We start from the raw sequence: 9,425 nt of genomic DNA on the forward strand, positions 1-9,425 counted from the left end.
ATGTTATTGCCTCCAGCTGTGTGCTCTGTCCTTCTGTTCAAAGTCACAACATTTTAAGAGCCAGCAGAAGGAGATGTGCACCCACCTACAACTGCTCCCATTCCCAATCCTGCAAGCCTTCAACTAAGGCCGTGGAACAAAATTTGGAACCACCAAAGAAGAGGTGACATTTCCTTCATCTCACATTGCTAAGGGGGTGATAACCTTTGGAACTGGGAGTGAGTGACAGCTGGATCTGGTCACACATTAAAGCAGTTGCTCAAGTTTCTCAAAGCTGATGCGTGGCACTCGGAAGCTGTGCTGGCCCTGGAAGGACTTTTCTTGCACAGTAGTGCAGGTACAGTGATTTGAGCAACACAGTTTGTTATTGGCTGTGTAGCTGTATCACCATTTCTGCTCTTTGTGCTCCTAAAGAAAGAAAAGCTATATTTTATGGGCAAGTCAAACTATCCCAGAAAACACAAACTCTCACCAGTGTAGCTGGATCTGCACCAGAGGCTTCTGCTGACACAGTTAAGACAGTCAAGGATTATTCTGCTTTTCTCTCCTATCAACCCACCAGGCTGGAAAATATCCATTGTAGAGAGCAGAATAAAAGAGACCACAATAGTTTGTCTTTTCTGTGGTGCTCCAATTTAAACAGGATCACATGGGCAGCATCCGTGGGTGCAGCTTTACTGCAGGATCGATTTCAGCGCCCTGAAGAATTTGACCAGTGGTAATGTAGCATGGCTTTAAAATTAGAAAACCCAATTACAGCCAGGCTCTGTCTGCACAGCTTCTGCTTTGGTGCTTGGGGCCACTAGCCTGTTCATGTGAGGGCAGAAATCTGCCAGAGATGCCCCATGGCCAGCCCTTGAAAACAAAATTTGGGAGTGCACGTGAAGAGGAGCACACAGTTACATGTAGCTGCTGGGCTGTCTGCTTGTATAACCATTTCTTACTCACAGCACAGTGATTCTGGCAGAGTATAAATACTGCCATAACAGTTCTGAGAGCACTGCTGAAGGAGAAATATGTGGTTTAGCAGGGATGGCTAGTGAAGCACTTATGTCACCTCCTTGCAGGGTGATGGAAGTATTGTGTTATTACTAACCTGTCCTAGGAAATGGAAACCCTCCATCATTTTCCTTGTCCCTATGCTTTAATAATGAGAGTGGTGAACCATATGGTGTCCTCTACAGGCTAAGAATCTGTGGACAAATTACTAAATTCATTAAAGCCAAGCAGATAAAATCTTGATCCTACTGACTTCAGTGGGACCTGAATTTTGCTTTATATTCACAACCTTGTCTGTGTGTGTAAAGTCCTTTTGTACTATGTTCTGCTCTTGAGTAATAGTTAACTTACTTCCCAGAATTAATGTTTAACATTGATTTTTTTTCTAAAAAAAAGTAGTTTTTAATGTAGAGCTAATTGATTCCAGCTCTGTCCTGAGTTGCTGGTAACTGAACCACACTTCCTTTGCAGAGGGGTGGTGCATGGGGATGTTATTATCTGACCCTGGGACTGGAGAGCAAAAAATTCACTGTCATTTCCTATCATTCCTGCAGCTGTTTAAAGCAGCCAGCAGCAGTGGAATATTCCCCCATTGCTCACTGGTGGTAGTCTGTGCTCACCTTCCAGTGGGGGGAAGAACAGCCCACTTTGCTCACCAGGGAGATGGTGCCCAAAGATCGCCACTTTTTCATCTTCCTTCTCCTATAAATCCTCAATGGCCTTGGGCATTTCACTTCTTGTCCCTCTCCTTCTTCTCAAATTCATAAACAAAAGGTAATATTTATGCAGTCTTTCAGCTGTTGTGAAAGCTATTAATTACTGTTCAGGCTCCGAAATTAATGTATGGTGCAAGTACTGTCATTTAATTACTGAATTTCAGAATTATTTGGCTCTATGGGTTATTTTTAACTCTTGTTTCTTAATCTATATAGAAAACATATCTATTTCTTTTAGTCTGCAAAAGTCTGTGTTAATGGCAAAAGGTATCTATTACTTGAAGCTGGATGTTACAGAAATATGAGACTTTTTGCATGCCTAGAAAACAGAGTAATTTTGCACCATCCTCTATACCCACTACTGAACCTTCTTTGTTCCTGTCTCCTCCCTTCCATTCTTTGCCCTGAATGGTGTGGTTTTCCCACATTGCTACATTAAACCTACCTGGAGGTTCTGTCTATCTGCAAACAGCTTGGTCTTAAGATTAACCTGACCCCAAAACTCATTTAATTCCCGTCTTCTAAACTCTTGACAATTTCTTAATTTCCTTTCAAGCTAAGAAAAACAAATTCTGTTTTTTTAATGATTTATGACTGAAAATCTTTGGGGATTTGGCTGAACTCTATGGGGAGGGCTCAAGTAGAGGGTTTGTGTATTGTCAGATATGTCAGTCATGGTGGCACTGAATGGGTGTTGCTTGGTCTGTGTCTGTCTTCACTGACCCATGACATGGATTTTTGTGTGTGTGTGCTCACGGAAAGGGGTAGAGAGCTTCACTTCTCCCAGTTTTGTCCTGCTCCCTCAGGAACATGGAGAAAAAGCAGTGCCTGAGCTGCAGGGACCATGGGGAGCTGTATTTGCTGGATTCCCCACTGTCACTCTCATATATCCTCTGCCTGATGTGTGCTGGTCATTTCCATGGTCTAGAGAAGAGCAGCATTTTATCTGTGAAGAATTCAGAAGCATCTCATTCCCCATGTCTCCTGCAGACAGGAACAACAGGGTCCTAACATTTGTAGCCCGTTAAAAGAAAAAAAAAAACCAACCCTCATACTCCAAAAGTCATAGGGAGGATTTAGGGGAATGGATGAGAGTTGCAGGCTCAGCTGCTTGTCTTTAAAACCTGATAGGATCAATGTTCAGACAGCAAAAGGTTGTAATAAATTTCTCTACAGGATATTTCTCTTCTGCAGACAGTTTTGGTGAGTCTACAGAGGCTAACTCAAGAAATGCCCATAATTTCTCAAATTCTCCAATCTGTGCGCTGCCAATAACTATTCAGGGAGCACTGGGTAATATCTGAAAGGCTCAGTGACCTCCCTGTGCCAGACAAATAGCACAGCTGCTGCAGCTGAATCTGAGGAAAAGGAGGCCAGTGTGTTTACACCAGAGTGGAGGCAGAACCAGGAGTCTCCTCAGATTCTCTCCTAACCCAGCTGCTGCCCCTGAGATCCCCCTGCCTCAGGGGAGGCACGATTCAGGATGCTAAAAAGCCATGGCCTCAGGCAATATCTTTTTCCAGAGGAGCTGTAGGAAGAAAATATAAATGTAGAAATTCAGGGAGCAACACAGAGCCATCAACCAGTTCCTCTGACCTAGTCCCTGAGGAAGAGGCCAGAGAGGCAGACCCAGAAATATTACTATTGCTCCACCCTTGTCTTGATTTATGCACAGAGCCAAAAGTCTTTTTTTTTTTTTTATTTTCTGTGGGGAAAAAAACAAATAAATTGGACAATATTTTTTGTTCTAGAAAAGCCAAAATACCTGGAAAGGGCTTTATTCTCTCCACTAGAGGGGTGGTTCTGAGCAGACTGAGAGTGGCAAGACTGGGAATAGGAAAAGCTTTCAACTATAGAGCAGCAAAAATGAAGAGATCTGATGGCAGCCAGTATGGCTCCAAGCTTGTTAGGAGAAATGCATGGGAAAGACAAGAACAAAATAGGAGACAAAAATAGCTGTATACTGTACCCAGTAGCTACAGAAGAAAATCCCCAATACTTTGAACCAGTAAAGCGCCTGTCTTGCTGTTAAGATAAAACCAAGCAGAAGGGTTTTCCACTAGAACATGAAGGGATGACCAGCTGAGAAGAGGATGTCTTGGACAGCATTGTATTTTTTTCTTGGTATGACAGTTACTGTGTTGAGTCTTGAGGTATGAATCATGCTGCAGTAGGACAAATAGTTAAATAGGTCTGAATAATTCAGCACATGTGAACAGAAAGGAAGGAGTGCTGGAGATTGAAAAATGGGAAATTGTCATTCCACAGAGAGCAGGGTTTGAGTAACAGTGAAAGCTGCTCTTTATACATTCCCAGCATGTCCATGCAGCAGCTACAGCAGTAATGTAGTAATCAGTTAGAGTCAGGGTGCATTTGAGCTGTTACAAAATACATGGTTTGATTTGGTTCCATACCACAGCTCTTCTTCTATTGCTGTTATGGTTTTCCATCAGTATATAATATTCTGCCTAACTGTATTTTAATAGCACACTATGGGCAGCTCTGTGCTCTGCTGAAAACAAAATATTTAAACAAAGAACTGTGAATTTTTAACCCATTCATATTTTATGGCTAAGTTTATTGAATTTTTCATAGCACTCCAATAGTTTTCTGCAGAGGTCACAGTGGCCTTTTGCTAATAGGCAGTATAACAAGTAAGTCCATTATAATATGGCTCCAAAGTCTGAAATGTGGCAGCTGAGAAGTAAAAGGGTAGACAACAGCAGGGACTTTCCCAGAGACTTTTCGAGGGGTCAGGCATTAATTATTTGTACCACAGGCAGAAATGTGCAGTGGTTATTGCTTCAGCTTCATGCTGGTGCCTGAGTAGACTCAGTCACGGTTTGGCCTCAGCCCCAGCTGAGCTCAGCATCACACAGAGATGGATTCATGGGTCATTCCAGCTGGAGCACACTGTCCAGCCCACTTCCCAGACACCTCTGAACTGCTCTCTACCCTGAGCATGTAGAGGCTGCACATGAAGAAAAATAAAGCCTTTCATAGCTGGCATGCTGAGGAGGCTTGGAAGACAAGCCCTCTGACTCTGGCTGCTCTGCCACTGCCACGGCAGAGCCAGGAGCCTGCTCCAGCTCCTGCACAGCTGCTGATGAAAATGCCCAGCATCAAGGGTACCAGAAGCTATCATTAGCAGCACTTAAACACAGCAGTTGGGAAGGAGCATAGGGAAACACAAACCCTCTGATTGCAGGAAGCTGGGATAAAGTCCTAGCACCCTGGGAGAAAGCACAGCCTGTGTTCTAATATCTCCTTTCAGAACAAGTCAGGCTTTCAGCTGCTGGGGTGACATGTGGCTGAGGATGCCATTAATAGAGAGGGTGAGAAGACTCATCTCCAGGCTGAACATTACTAGGTGAGCATGTCATCTGCAGTTAAACAGGACACAATTCTGTGTCAGAATGTGTTCCTGGATGGCACAGTCATGGAAGTGACCATCTGTCAGCTGTGCACATTTTGGGAATGTGGCAGCAGGTCTTCGTCAGCCAAGAGGACACGTGACGGAACATCAACCTGTGGTGCTGTAGACATGCCTGGAGCATGACTAAGAAGGGATGTCCATGGACAAACTTGGCACATTCTAATTCAGGACAGGGCCAGACTTGTATCAAATCATGTGGTGCCCCATTTAAAATAATTTTTAACCAATTTTTTAGTTCTTGGTAAACCTGAACTTTTGGTTTCTGTGGATGTAGCTATATTTTTGCAAGACAGCAATTGCCCCTTCTATCTTCTTTGGGCTTTGTATTTTGTACTGATAAACACAAACCAAAATCTCATTAATGTCTTCTGGAAATAGTTCACAGAGTTGTGGTTTCCATCAGAGCAGCTGATTTTGCATTCCAGGCTCGGGGAGCATCACACAAACCAGCACAGGGGCTTGGCACAGCAACACTCACCACTTCCAAGATGATTTGCCTGTCAGGCACCCATGCAAATGGCATTTTGTCTGTGATAAGCAACTCTCTCCTCATTATCCTCTCTTAAAAGCCTAAACCACTTTCTGATTAATTCAGGAGGAGTGGATAAGGGCCCTGTCATTTTACATTGCTTAGTGCTTTCCATTGCTAAAGACCATCATGATGTTTCACCAGAAACTTTCACATATTCAGTGTTTTGCCGTGGGGTGAGGGGAGCTGGATTTTCAGCAGCAGCAAAGCCTTTTGTCTGAAAGAGTGAAATTCTTACTAGGTTTTTGTGAAGAAGTGTATTGTCCCCAAAATATCACCCTTAATTTTAATCTTTGGGAAAGACTTGCTTCTTTGCCAGCCATCAGCTTTCTGAGAATAAGCTGTGGCTGTAGCAAAACCACTGATCCTACTCCTCCTGGGAGGCCCCAGTATCTCTGCTGAAGCAATCAGTGATGAGGAGAGACAGACCAGGGGCCTTCCCTCTCCCTGTACAATCACATATAACCAACAACCCCTCAATCAGGCCAAGCTTCAGGATAAGGATCCGCTGCCAGTAACACCAAATAAATAAACACCACCAACACTTCCCCTAAATAAACCATAACCAGCACCAAAGACATAAAAGCAACCCCTAAACTCACCAATCAACCACACCCTGCAACAGCTGCTACAACAATCCCACCACTCCATGATGAGGAGTGATTAGACAGCACTGCCAGCCCCTGCACACAGCAGCAGAATACCTTCTTTTCTGGGGCACCATGTGAAACAGCAGAATTCCCCTCCTCCCTCCCCACACTGCAGGACCCTCCTGTCTCCAGAAGGTGCCCAAGGAGTGCTGGGTGGATCCATTCCCCAGCCTGGAGGGGACACTCAGGGCTCAGTTCTGCTGTCCAGACACCCTGTGCTGTTTCAGACACCCTCTTCTCTCCTGCAGGTCTCTCTGGGGCTGAAGGAAAAGCAGGAGACCCACAATCTTCTGGAGAGTAAATGGGGTTCCCTCGAGTGTGTAATAGAGCAGCAGAAGTCCATGATTAGGGAGCAGGTTCAGATGCTGCTCTTTATCTCCACTTTGAGACGCCTAAACACGCCTATCCCCACCACAGGTACTGCAGGTGGAGTGAACACCTCAGCTCCTGTTACTGCCACTGGAGAGCCACTTAGTAGGACTGGAGAGCTGTGAATTCACCAGATATCCCATTTCAGGGAAGTCCTGTAGACTCCAATGACTACAGTGGTAGGATGGGTAAGAGTTTCATGTGTAGAAAGCTTTTCCAGCAACAACCAAATTTTGGGGTCTGGGTCTGGAGGCAAGTCCCATCTTCTGTATCTGTGTCTGGAGGTCAGGTTCTTCTCACAAGGACAGAAGGTTGCTACAGTTACATATAATTTATTCTTCATCATTTTCCACTCCAGGGGAAAAAAATGGAGAATTACATTTCAAAACAGAAGCATGCAAAAAATTTATGTTAAGAAACAAGTTGCAAAGTCAGACACTTGAAAATTAAAAGTTCTGTATGCAGAAGCCATTCTGCAAAACCTAATTCAGTTACCTTGTGAATATATTGCAATTTTCCACATTTTACAGCATTATAATTTTTTCGTATCCACCTCTCTCTTCATTCTGCATTTCAAATTACTTTCCTCCTATGTTTAACGATACATTATTAATATAAATATAGCAATTCAAATGTATTACAAATATCTCTGTACAAACATTGTATTTATTTAGGCTGCATAGTCAAGCACTTGAAAGCCAGGAAATGCCAGGTGTACACACTGCAAGCACAGCAAGATACATTCTCTATCCCAGAAATCTTATGAATCAAATTAACACAAGGTGAACCATCTGCCACAGGGATAGATAGATAGATGGGAAGACAAAAATAATAGTGACCAGGACATGTTATATAACCTAGGTATGAGCACTGAGAGGAAATTAATGATTACCTTTGCTTTCCTCTAAGAGGTTTCAAGAGACCTCTTGGCCCTGATGCTGTCAACATTCCTGGAATAAAGTTGTGCATATTGCACATATGTGCATATGTGCATAAATATGTGCATATTGCACATATCCCTGGATCTTCTGAAATGGCATCATCAGAAGCAGTGTGCCTGTGGGGGCTCAGAGATGCCTTTCTCCAATACTTGTTAACAGACAAATTCCTGGTGTTAGGATTTTGCAGTACTAAGTGGGAGTTCATCTAGCAAAAGTGCTGCAAGTTAAAAAAAGAAGGATATTTCATGTTACAGAACATGACTCTGGGCCCACCTTGCTGGAAAGCCAGTGCAGATCCTGCCCTGAGTGGCCTCACATCCCTGGGAGCTGGCACATGCTTTGATTAACCTTTTTCTTCATGTTCAGTGTTATTTTCAGGGGTGGATATCTGAACATGGGTGTGTGCAACAACACTGAATGTTGTGTGCAGAGCTGTGATCCCCTTCTTTGGGTCTCTGAGTACCTCCTGCTGGCTCTAGTGACAGAGAATGGCACTGACTCTGCCTACTGTCCCCATATGGGATACTTTAGACACTGAGGACAGAAAAACAAGGAGATTAAATGGAATTAGGTTCCCAACTTGATCTCCTTGCCAGTTGTTCCACCAGATCATCACCTCTGATACAACTGCTCTCTGTGTGATGCCTCTGCTTTTATATGCATGTGAAAATATCTCAACAATGTGAATGTAGGATACAGTAATGTGATTCCATGCCCCTTTTGCTAGACTGACTGCAGACCATTCTTTTGCCCAAATGCATCATTGTCCAGCAGGCTCTGTAGAGCATCCCAAGCTGCCCTGTGCTACAGGTTTCTGTTGAAGATACTGGTGGAAAAGGCTCCTGAAGAACACTGGCTTTTCAAAAACAGTCTGGACTACTGGCTCACCAATCTGTCTGCTAATTTCAGATTCAGATTCATGCCTCTTCTGTGGGATCCAGGGGTATTTCCCAGCTTCCAGATCTGTGTGTGCCTTCTTCCCACTTCCAGACCTGAGGCTGAATCACAACTTGGATATTTGTCAGCCCCGTGTCTCCACATTCCAAAAGCCTTCATGAGCTGCCCAGAGAAGGAGCAGTGACACACTTTCCCTGTCCTTTTTGAGAGAAGGGGGGAGAGAGCAGGCCTGCAGGGCTCCCCACAGGGCCAGCATGGCCTGTGCTACCTGAGTAGCACCCTGTCATGAGCACTTCGAACTCTGCACAATCTGTTCCCAATTTCTGGTGTGTCAGATGATTCGTGACACAGAGGAGAAGAATAAATATAAATGGCAACTCTCACCATGCTGCTGTTAATCATCTCAGAGTATTGTTGTCCTACCACACTCCTCCCACTGGCTGACACCCCTCCAGAGTGTTTGTGTCTCACAGGCTTGTGCAGCAAAGGGGAGAAGCCGTGTCCCTGCACATTTGTGGTTCTAATAACCAATGTTCTCCCTTGATACTCCTGGAAACTCTGCAATCCCATGTGCCTGCCATCTGCTCCAGGCTTTTTGGTGGTGCTGTACCCATGTGAGAACAACTGCACACAGCTCATCCTCAGACTTGTGTCAGATGCTGCTTTCTTTCCAGACTAGAAGGAGGAACTGTGGGAAGGGTGTGGAGATCTTCCCTTTCCTGGTTTCTGAGACTTTTGAAAAAATATCTTTTCTGTAATGACCACAAAAAAATGCTCCTTTTCCTCTCTTTTATGCATACTTCAAAGCACACCTCTTGCCCTGATCTTTGTTTGGAGCATGCAGTTTGTTCCTATTACTCTTTGCTGTTGTTAGTATTGATCACTATA

The sequence above is a fragment of the Passer domesticus genome, chromosome 2 (genome assembly GCF_036417665.1).
Source record: "Passer domesticus isolate bPasDom1 chromosome 2, bPasDom1.hap1, whole genome shotgun sequence".
NCBI classification, from domain to species: Eukaryota; Metazoa; Chordata; class Aves; order Passeriformes; family Passeridae; genus Passer; species Passer domesticus.